We start from the raw sequence: 12321 nt of genomic DNA on the forward strand, positions 1-12321 counted from the left end.
TGTGTGATCCCTAAGAATGAGACAGCAAGAGAGAAATATTCGCTAGGACTTGAGTCTAGGAGCATTGCAAAATTTACAATCATACATATTTCAATATTTATGATATTATAATGTCAAAAATAATTTTAAAATTGTAGATATATGATTTTCAGTCCATAGTGTAAACATAACTTCAGAAATCAATAATGTGATTTTTTATGCTCACAGTGATATCACAATATAAAACATAAATTTCAAATTTCAAATAGAATCATTAATAAACAGCAACAATCCGAATCGATCAATCAAATTCTAGTTTTTATAGATTAACGTTGATAAGCTAAAATGGATTACCCATCATAACCACAGATCAGATCTAATGCTGATTATTTACCCATCTGTTGCAAACAACACTGCATTTTTTGGATTGGACAAATTAACTCCCATTGCGTTCATTGTCACCATTGTTGTGCAAACAATGAAGGTGAATAAGATACACATCAACTTATCACACATCTTCAGGAAGGTTATCTTTCAACCACTTTAAAGTGTTCCCAGGATACATACTCACCATCAGTATGGCACCAATTATCACTAAACAAATAATCGAAGCAGAAACCAAATACAATGCAATTTTGCTATGATGCTATTTTTTCTAATCACCACAACATCGAATTACACCTTGTTCCATGCCACCTTGACATGTCCTTACTGAATAAACCTCCATAGTAGACAATGACAAAGCACATTAAATACTTTATTAAATAAAGGAATCGTAGAGCACAGCACCTCTCCTTTTAGAGATTGTCACTTAAATATATCAAGGGCGGAATCTATATATCTGAGTTTATTTCACAAAACTTCATAATGTAAAGATCTAGTGAATAATTGAATGTGCAGCTTATCCTGGGTATGCCTCTCACCACACAATAAGGAAAAGGTCAGCCTTTGATTGACCAGCAATAGGCCTTTGAATAACTTCAATATAGACATACATGAACCCTTCCGCGATGAATTCTCTACCAGTTAATAACAAATATTATTCAGCTACTGCGACATTTTTATCTATTATTGAAAATATTGTAATTAAAAGGGGTAATATACAGAAATGCTGAAAAGCGCACCTGTCTACAACTTTCGCCTGCCAGACGTCCATCTAATGCTCCACCCCATTGTAGTAGGATGTCCAACTGATGCTCCACCAATCAAAGTACATAACAAAATAGAATCAATTCAAGAGCGTCCTATTTGATAGGCATTGCATACAGCACCTCACATAATGCAGAGCAAAGCAGATTCACTGAAAGGATGTTATATCCTATATTTTAAGCCGGAATGCAGACCAATGAAGGCTTGCGATATGGCCAAACTGAAGCAATAAAATATAGTTGTCTAGTAGCATTTAGGAGGGCTTCTTGGTAATACATGGCTTTGGCCAATGCGCTACCACTAACATATAACGACCAGCCTTTATCCATGACAAGGTTGCAACAAAAACTAAAATATATCGACTACATCTACTTTTTCAATAAAATCATTCCCCAGTAGCTCATTACTTGTGGTGCTATATAACTAGTATATCTATATTTTAAAATTATAGATAAATTATGCAGATATAATAGAAGGGAATCTGACCGATTGCAACTATATTACTAATATACAAGAGTTTCAAAAATATGAATAATAATTTTATTGATTGTTCTCTTTTAAATATTATGGTACTCTTCCACTATCATTTGAATGTAACGGTTTCCTATAGTGGAGACACGTGGTGAGGGTTCTACTTTATTTGGAGTAAAGTAATAACACCTCCACAAAAACCAGAAGATGGCATATTTCATGCATTTACCCATCATTTGCATTAAATTGTTGTTTACAGATGTTTTGATGTTCTACTTTATTTGAAGTAATTAAATAACACCACAACTTTATTTGGAGTAAAGTAATAACCTCCACAAAAACCAAAAGATGGCATATTTCATGCATCTACCCATTCATTTGCATTGAATTTTTGTTTACGGACATTTTGATGTTCTACTTTATTTGGAGTAATTAAATAACACCACAAAAACCAAAAGATGGCATATATCATGCAATTACCCTTTATTTGAGTGTCAAATTGTTTCAAAATTGAATTTTTGTTTTCCGACATTTCGATGTCATTATAGATACATCTCGCATATTAATTAAGACAATTCTTTCAATAAAAATTATTTGATGTTTTTCTCATCTCTCATAGATGGTAGTATTGAACTATTTGTCTATGATATGCCAATCCAACACAAAACCTTTCTGCTATGGATATGATGCATCTATCTTGCAGTAAGAAACCCATCTTATTAATAAATAATTGATCTTTGACTTTTCCATGCCAGTTTCTAAATTAGGCCGTTACATTCTCATTTCACATTAACTAAAAGAATGTTATTGTATTACTTACCTAAACATGATCAATGACTGAAAATTACAAATCTACAGGTTGAGTTGAGATCCTGTTAACTCCAAGAGCAATTGCTTGAGGAGAAGCAATTTTGGGAAGGGTGGCCTATCATAACTCCAGACTATTAATAAGCAGCACCAAGATAATGCTAATAGGCTTTGCTAGGAACATGATATTTTCCTAATTTTCCCTAGGAAACCCAACTGGCCACAACCTTAAAAGTAAAATCTTCCAATAACAAACTCATCTTGAATTACCCATTGAGAGAACCCTTGAACGAGGTATCATGCTTCTTCCAAAAACGGCCAAAAGAGTTGGTGCCAACATATGATAAGAAATTGTAATGGTTACGTTACACCACACTTTTCTTGGACATGTTTACATTTGATCAAAAAGAACCCATCTTCATTCTAAAGGAATAGATGAATAAGTGCATAGTTACACAAAACAGATACAGCTTATATCACCCACTAGAAATCGATTACGCTTCCAACAGGCCAAAAGGTTCGAGGCAATATATTGCAATTTTTATAACACTGACCACTTTTTTTGTTGCCCAAATTAAACTCCGCTAACTATATGGCAGCGGTGTAGCTTTCAGACATTTTGACATTTTGTATGTTATTTCTTTAATATCTATTATGATATGCATATTGACAATATGAATGAATTGAAATTCTGAATTATGAATGCATAAGAGTATTGACAATGTTGTATGTTCAGAATTTACATTCTAAAATGTTTTCATAGTGTCATACACATGCTATATCCATGTTTTTGTATGAATATAATGTATATATGCATGCTTTATCCATGTTTTCATACGAACATTTAGAATTTTCCTATATATTTTAAATTTTCCCTATATTTTATATAGCTGTCCCCTTTGGAGAAAAAAACATAAGCTTCGAACACCTTTACAGGCCAACAAAATAAGATGGCATTTACATTTGAATTTGAAGAAATGAAAAACATCTCAATAGAAGACCGAACAGAATGCATCGAGTGCAAAATTTGCACATATGATTACGTAAGGGCAATAACTCCAAGGTAACAAATTTTCAGAATTTTACAAAGCCCCTCAGAATTTTCAGTTCTTCCAAGAAATTTTTGATCGTGCAAACATAGTACGAAAAGCTACAATTGATTAACGCAAAAAAATTAATAAGACATTATCATAAATGCAAGCAGGATACCATTAGAATTCTCATTGTTACTGTTATTTAAACTAGAAGAAATTGAGCTTATTGCTTCAAACATTTGCATGAAGCTTTCAGTGCTTCCCTGTTGACTTTTATAAACTTATACAAACCAATCGTGTTGATATTCCAACCCAACCACCTTTGCCCTCACACCTCCGAGGGCGATACATCAACGTCGCTTAACAGAAGGTTATGGCGCTAGTGTTATGGCCCTAATAACTTTATTGCAATCTCCCACCATTGAGTTCAACAATAAGCCTTAAAAACCACAACACCCGAACAAATTTGATTATTGTGGCAGTAAGTTAAATTCTTCCGTAACCCTAATGGGGATCCCCATATCAATCAACAAAAACCGTTTTATCAGATCTAGGGTGTTTAAGATAACTGTTGGTTCTGTTCTCAGTCGAGGACTGCTATGAACTTGGTTTTCCCCAAGGTCAGCGTGTTCTGCCCGGTTTTTATATGATAAATGAATGCATTTTTGTTAAATGAATAATTAAAAAATATCAATTAAAAAAAACGTCCCTCCCGGCAATGCATGCCCACACCAGACTACTATAAATAGTCCCTAACCTTAGTGTGACCTGGGTTGAAACATGCCTTGAAATTCAGGATAGGTACTAGCATTCGACTTAAATATATTCTTCAACAGAATAATGGACAGTTAACAAAATACTACTTACTAAAAACATAAAAGCTGATTCATCCTCAACAATGCTTATTGCTTAAAGTGAATGGGTTCTTAAATAGGTGAAACGGGAGAACACAAAAAGTCCAACACCGGCTATCTTTTACTTTCATTCTTTAAATCAACTATACCTAAAATCAGGATAGTTGTGATAAAACATGCAGAAGCGCATAGAATGTAAAAACCCTAATAAATCCACGAAAGTGTCAGAGAATGCAAAAACCCTAATAAATCCACGAAAGTGTTCAACTGTTCAATCTTTAAACAGCCCAGTGGAAGTAGATACTTTCCAACAGACACAGTAAGATTAAATTTATTTTGGGAACCGTATTCGCCTTAACAGTAGCCAAAGAGCGAAGCTTCTCGGGCCCCTATGCCTTACTTAAGCTATTGAAAAAGAAAACTTACAAGAAATGTTGCATCTCTGAATGAGCAGCTAGAAATGGAGAGCTCAATCTGAGAGGCAAAGAGAGAAAGATGACCTACATTTCGGGAACCCATTCATCTTTTAGGTACTGAAATTAGCCGTAAAGAAGTTTTCGAAAGATTATCCATCGTGTGAAGCATGCATGCTAGTATTTGTGAGGATTTAATACATCGAATTGGTCAGGGTTTCTAGGGTTTTAAGCGATTGGGTAAGAATGAGAATTTACAATATGGTCTTGATTGCGCTGGCTGTTTCGTTTTTGCTGTTGCTGTGTAACTCATTATGTAATCTAGGATGTTATTAAAAAAATTCTTAGGTCAATTAAAATACTATAACTTAGATCTGTAAACATATTGTTTTTATTTAGTTGTGTTCATTTTGAAGATATTTCTTGACACATACATTTTTATGCATTACTTGTATATTTATCATTCTTATACTCGTCCCCTTCATTTATCGGTTAGCTACTTCCACTTGAAATTGACTGTTGGTCCACACCAGAACATTTCTATACTCACAAATTTACAGTCACGAATTTGTCCCCTTGCTTTTCAAAGTTCAAAATTTACTGAGTGTTCTTCTTCATTTTCCTACCCTAAGCTAAGTAAACACACTTTAGAATAAATTGATAATTGTGCTAACCTATTAAGAACATTCATTGTAATCACTCTAATCATCTAAATATGGGAAACCTATGATCTCTCTCGTCTTATAGAGATTAATCACAAACATTACATTATAGTGGCAATTAAAAGAGTAAAAAACATACATACTAGTACTTTAGCCTATTGTTTTTCATCTTTTGACACTTCCCTTAGATGATTTAGGAAAACTTTTCTCCCAATGATTAAATGATAGCCCTATAATGCATGCTAGTCAATGAATGGAAATTACATAGATAAGCCAAAATCATAAATACAAATAGGATGGTAGGATGGTACCATTGGTATCATTGGTACTATTTCTTCAATTTAAAAAAATTTAACTTGCACAGACAATACATTATCACACGCTTTCAACCATTTACACAGCTTTCACCCTGCTGACTTTTACAAACCAATCATGTTGGGATTCCAACCCAACAATCCACCTTTGCGCCACTCAACCAAAGGTGGTAAATCAATGTCCCTTAGAAGAGGGTATGGCCTTGATACCTTCATCCCAACCTCCCACCATTTAGTTCAACAATAATATAAGAAAACCACAATACCTGTGAGCAAATTTATTTATTGTAGCAATCAGATCACCCTCACACAGCCGAGGGCAATATTGCAATAAGGGTATGGCCCTGATACCTTTATCCCAACCCCCCACCATTGAGTCCAATCATAACCCTAAAAAGCTGCACTACCTGTGAACAAATTTATTTATTGAGACAGTAAGATAAATTACTCCATAAGTTGAAACTTACTAAAGCAGCCCTAAAAAATGTCTAAAATCATAACCCAAATCCAAATCCCCATATCAGACAACATATTTGCTGAGTCAAAGCCGTCATCAGATCTAGAGTATTTAAAGTTAATTGTTGGTTCTGTTTTCGGTCGGGGACTGATGTGAACTAGGTTTTTAACAAGATCTAGCGTCGTCCGCCGGGGTTATATGTGATAAAATAAAGTATATCTGTCAAATGACAAAATAAAAATGCTTATCAATTGAAAAATGAAAAAACTATTTACAATACCAGCACAACCGGCATCGCATGCCTTAACAGACTGTAATCAAGATAGCCCCTGACCTTAGAGTGACCTGTGTTGAAACCATGCCATAAAATTCAGGATAGGTAGTGATGCAAATGGATTCTTGAACAGTTAAATGAGCAGATAACAAATTACTACTTGCTAAAAATATAAAAGCTGATTCATCCTCACAAATACCTAATGTAAGTGGCTTGTCAACATGTGAAACGGCAAGAAAACAAAAAGCACAAAAGTTATCAGAGAGAAATAAAATATGCATAATCTACCTGAAACCTTTGACCGAGTAATTTTGGTTCTCTCATTTTCCATCAAGTAATCGTTTTAATCTCCACTCCAAAACGGTTAATCCTTTACTCACCTTACTCTTTAAATCAACAATACCTAAAAGCTGGAAAGTTGTGATAAAACATGCACAAGAGCATAGAAAATAAAAACCCTAATTAATCCACGAAAGTGCTTCACTGTTCAATCTTTAAACAACCCAGTGGAAGTGGATATTTTCCAACAGACCCAGTAAGATTAAATTTATTTTGGTAACCGTATTCGCCTCTGAGGCATTCACAGTAGCCAAAGATCCAAACTTATCGGCCCCATGTAACTTAGAAAGAAACTGAAAAAGAAAACTTACGAGAAATGTTGCATCTTTGAATGGCCAGCTAGACATGGAGAATTAGATCTAATTGGCAAAGTGAGAAAGATGACCTGCATTTCGGGAACCCATTCATCTTCTAGGCACTGATACTAGCCGTAGAGTCAAATTCAGGTCCCTTCATACACAGAATCGGCTAGGGCTTCTAGGGTTTTAAGCGATCGGATAGAGATGAGAATTTATCGGCTAGGGTTTCTAGGGTTTTAAGCGATCGGATAGCGATGAGATTTTATCTTTATTTTTTCAGAGGTAAATAATTTATATTTGATTTAGATTGTAAATGTGTTTTTGGTGGTTTTGTTTTGTGTCTATTTTAAAGAAAAAAAATTAATATTTATAAATGGTATAATCTTATATAAAATTGGATTTATTTTCTAGTTTTTTGTATTCTATATATATATATATATATATATATATATATATATATGTTTTTCTATGCACTCTATCCTGTCTTTATGTATGTACACTTCTACACATTGTTTATTTGTGCAATACTTTGCACATACCTTCATTTATCAATTAGCCACTTGAAATTGATTATTGGTCCATAGTACAACAATTTTATGGTCACAAGCTGGTCCCCTTACTTTTCAAAATTCAAAATTTAAATTTAGTTGAGTACCTTATTTTGTTTTCTCACCCTAAACTAATTAAACACACTTTTGACATAATTTGTTGATGTGTGCTAGTCTTTTAAGAACATTCAATATATTCATTCTAATCATCTAAACATCATATGAAATATCTATGATCTCTCTCATCTTATAGCATTGGAAACAATTAATAACAAAACATTACAATTTGATGCACTAAAAAAGAGAAAAAAATATACATATCAGTGCTTTGCCTATTGTTTTTCTATCTTTTGACACTTTCTTGTGTTGATTTAAGAAAACTTTTCTCCTTAAATGATAGCCCTTTAATACATTTTAAAGTATTGTTAGTCCCCAGAAGAACCAAGTAGACATTTATCCACTGTGAAGTAAAAGAGAAAAAAACATTATTATGTCTAGGACAAGGTTGAGTGCAAAAGACTAATTTCCAATTGTGATTGCCTCCTAGATCCATGACCTCACCCTCTTACAAAATACAAATCTAACACAAACACCAAGGCATTATATTATGAACATGTATTAGTCTTATACCAAAATATTCTATAAAGCATTCATTATTTGGTCATAAAGTTTACCCCAATTGTCACATTTACACTTCCTAGAATAACAAGTAGATTTATTAGATTGCATGTACCAAATTACAGGTAGATTGCTTAAATTGATTGGTTGCATTTATTCAATCATAACTTTCTTTATATTTTAGTGAACCCAATCAATCCTACACGACCTAATTTGTTGCTAAGGTTTCTTTCTTTGCAAGAGAGGTAGGTAGATATAGATAACTAGAGAGAAAATGAAAGAGAAGTAGAGAAATAGGTAGGGAGGGAAAAAGATGTAGGTTGAGAAAGATGTAGTAGGGAGGGAGAGTGGGGAGAGAGGTGAGATTGATAGAAGTGGTTCAAGTGAAGGTTCGTGAGATAGAGGGAGGATAGAAATAGAAGTCTTGCACGGAGGGAGATATATATAGAGAAAGAAAGAGGGTGAGAGGAGACAATGATAAGTTGAGATGGGGGAAATAGATAGGGAGATGTGGAAAGGAAAAGAGAGAGATAGAGAGATGTCAGATAGATAGAAGTGGAGGGGGGAGCCAGTGTGAGGGACGAAAGGAGAGATATCCAAAGAGAGAGAGGGTGGATAGAGACAACTAGTTAGAGAGAGAGTATGGTGAGGGGAGGGAGGGGAGGAGAGAAAGGGAGGGAGATGTAGGGAGAGATAAATAGAGAGTGAGATAGAGAGGTAGAGAGATGAGGAGAGAGAGTGGTACAGAGGGAGATAGGTATAAAGCTCAAAGGAGACAAAGAGAGTGAGCTAAAGATAAATAGAGAGGGAAGGAAGGAGGGATTGAGTGAGAGAGGGAGAGAGACTGATTTATGTAGATAAATAGAGGTAGGGAGGGAGGGAGGGATGTGGAGCTATGTAGAGAGAGGGAGAGAGGAGATAGAGGTAAGTATAGGGGGAAATGTTGACAGTGAGATAAGTAGAGAGGGAGCATGGGAGGGTGGGATAGAGAGAGAGAGGGATATATATATAAGTAGAGGTAGGAAGGGAGTGAGGGGAGGTATGTAGGGAGAGGGAGAGAAGAGATAGAGATAAGTAGAGAGAAGGGAGGAGGGAGAGATGTGAGGAGGCAAAGAGAGGTGAGATAGAGAGGAGAGAATGTATGTAAGGTAGGTGGAGAAGAGAGGGGAGATGCATAGTAGAAGGGTTAAAGAGGTAGGTTTAGAGATTGGGGAGAGAGGAGAGAATGACATAGAGAGATGGGGGGAGAGGGGGGAGAGGAGAGAATGAGATAAATACACGAGGGAGAGAGGGAGAGAGGGAGAGTGGTAGGAAGAGAGATAGGTCTAGAGATCAAGGGAGACAAGGAGAGTGGAATAAAGATAGAGAGAGAATGATAATAGAAGCTTAGTGATTATCGAAATTTGATTGTCTAAGAAATTATAAGATCTAGAGCTTGTGGAGAGAGGAGAGAGTGAGATAGAGAGAGGTAGAGAGGGAGAAGAAGGAGAGAGATGGGAAAATAGATAGGTATAGATCTTGGAGGAGACAAAGAGTGTGAGATAGAGAAATGGAAAGAGAGTGATGATATGGGCCTATTGATTACTAAAATTTGACTAAGATTGAAAAATGATAAGATTTCTTAAAATCTAGAATCTACATTATGACTCCTAGAGATCTAAAACCATTCTCAAACATCTTGAAAATATGTATATATATAGAGGCTGGGAGGGGGGGAGGGAGGGATGTGGAGTTGTGTAGATAGAGGGAGAGGGGAGATAGAGATAAGTATAAAGGGAAATTTTGAGAGTGAGATAAGATAGAGCGAGCATGGGAGGGTAAGATAGAGAGAAAATGAGAGAGGGGGGGGAGTGAGGGGAGGTATGTAGGGAGAGGGAGAGAGGAGATATATATAAGTAGAGAGAGGGAAGGGGGGAGAGATGTGGGGAGGCAGAGAGGTGAGATAGAGAGGAGAGAATGTATGTAAGGTAGGTAGAGAAGAGAGGGGAGATACATGGTAGAAGAGTTAAAGAGATAGGTTTAGAGATTAAGGAGAGAGGAGAGAATGGCATAGATATGTGGGGGGAGAGGGGGAGAGACGAGAGAACAAGATAGAAAAACGAGGGAGAGAGGGGGAGAGGGAGTGATAGGAAGAGAGATAGGTCTAGAGATCAAGGGAGACAAGGAGAGTGAAACAAAGATGGAGAGAGAATGATAATAGGAGCTCAGTGATTATTGAAATTTGACTAAGTTTAAGAAATTATAAGATCTAGAGCTCGTGGAGATAGGAGAAAGTGAGATAGAGAGAGGTAGAGAGGGAGGAGAAGGAGAGAGATAAGAAAATAGACAGTTCTAGAGCTTGGGGGAGACAAAGAGTGTGAGATAGAGTAATAGTAAGAGAGTGATGATATGAGCCTACTGATTACTGAAATTTGACTAAGTTAGAAAAATTAGAAGATTTATTAAAATCTAGAATTTGTATTATGACTCTTAGAGATCTAAAACCATTTTCAAACATCTTGCCAATATATACATAAAACATAACTTAAAATAAAATATAATTTATACTTAAAAGACAAAGAGAAAATATAAATTATACTTAAATATTATATTCTATGTATGTATCCAAATGGAAAAAAACTAAGGTGAGGCTAAAGGCATTAGCATATAGGGGCATGTTCCTTTTCTAGATTTATGTCAACAAAACATGTGCATGTTTTGCTTGTCTATCATAATGTGTGCATGTTCTTTTCTCATAAAAGTGCATACACATTTTTATTTCAAATAACACACACATATTTTTAATCTAGATAACATGTATGGCTTTTGACTTGTACTTAGCCTTGGATGACAAGAATTAGGCTCGGGAGCTTCATTCCCCTCCTTTTAATATGTTTTCTCCTTCTAATCGAATAATGAATAGATAATCGAGCATTACACCTCAACTTAGAGATACAATATCTTTACTGAGTAGTCGTTAGATTTCATCATAAGAGCTCATTTATCTTATCAAACCCATGGACAACCACTTGAAATGGGACAACACTATTTGTGCACTAAGAGATTTTAGGAGTTATGTTATTCTAACTATAAACAACTAAAGTGTTGAAATGAACATTGCAAGGAAAGTACTCCTAATGTATATTGGTTGCACTCTATTCCAACTAAAATTGGTCTTGAAATAATAATCCTCTTAACTAACAAAAACAACTGTGTTGCTCTACTTCATCTATAGTAACTGTTTATGGTGAAAATGGATAACAATAACAACAATATTGAAAGGCTAAATGAATTCAACCACCAAACCCTAGCCTAACAATCAACAAAGATCCACCATAACATATGAAGATTACCTAAGACAATGCAAATAATTCAAAAATCACAAAGATTATACCATCACATGTCCAATAGGGTTTTGATCTCCATTCTTCCTATCTCCATTGATCTTGCTTGATATATTTTTGCTCTCAGATTTTTGTATGCACAAGAGCTCAACAAAGAACGGAATGTGGTTGCAAGTAGGATCGTAGTGTAGCCAAGTCTTCAAAATTAGTCATTAGGGTTTGACAATGAAGGAAGCATCTTCTTAAATAGAAGACACAATAAGAAATGGAGGGTTAAGATTGAGAGGTGTAAAAAGAGAGGTCGGCTAGGATTAGAGGGTAGGTAAAAGAAATAGTAAAATAATGAAAGGGGTAGGTAGTGTAGGAATTAAGAGATGAGTGACATGTGTCATGTGTAGAAAAAGATAATGAATTAATTAAATAAATAACGATTTATTTAATTAATAGAGGAATAGGACAATTAAATAAATAAAATATTTATTTAATTTAGAAAAGGGATAATTTAAATAAATGAATGTATTTATTTAAATGAGAAATAAGGCTAGAAGAGGATAAATGAATTAATTAAATAAATAAAAATTTATTTAATTAATAGAAGAATTAGGCTTAGATAATTAAATAAATAAAATATTTATTTAATTAGACATGACAATTTTGGGTGTCTACATTTTGCCCCTCTTTGAGACAATGCGGCTTGTCGCGTTGTTTCAAAGAAGATAATATGAACTGATACAAAGTTGCCCCAGAATGGGAATAATATGCCCCCTCGAGAGATTGGAT

The 12321-nt window shown here is 34.9% G+C and overlaps 1 long non-coding RNA gene and 1 other non-coding gene across 2 annotated transcripts; both read right to left on the reverse strand.

Moving 5' to 3' along the window:
• Nucleotides 1-220: 220 nt before the first annotated feature.
• LOC131047229 (uncharacterized) lies at nucleotides 221-7339 on the reverse strand. The gene is made up of 2 exons (XR_009358443.1): nucleotides 1104-7339; nucleotides 221-998 (listed from the first exon to the last, which is right to left on the reverse strand). It is a non-coding gene; the product is annotated as an uncharacterized LOC131047229 (long non-coding RNA).
• Nucleotides 7068-7172, reverse strand: LOC131047325 (small nucleolar RNA snoR99). Its single transcript, XR_009106105.1, has one exon. It is a non-coding gene; the product is annotated as a small nucleolar RNA snoR99 (small nucleolar RNA).
• Nucleotides 7340-12321: the final 4982 nt, after the last annotated feature.

Source organism: Cryptomeria japonica, chromosome 7, assembly GCF_030272615.1.
Source record: "Cryptomeria japonica chromosome 7, Sugi_1.0, whole genome shotgun sequence".
NCBI classification, from domain to species: Eukaryota; Viridiplantae; Streptophyta; class Pinopsida; order Cupressales; family Cupressaceae; genus Cryptomeria; species Cryptomeria japonica.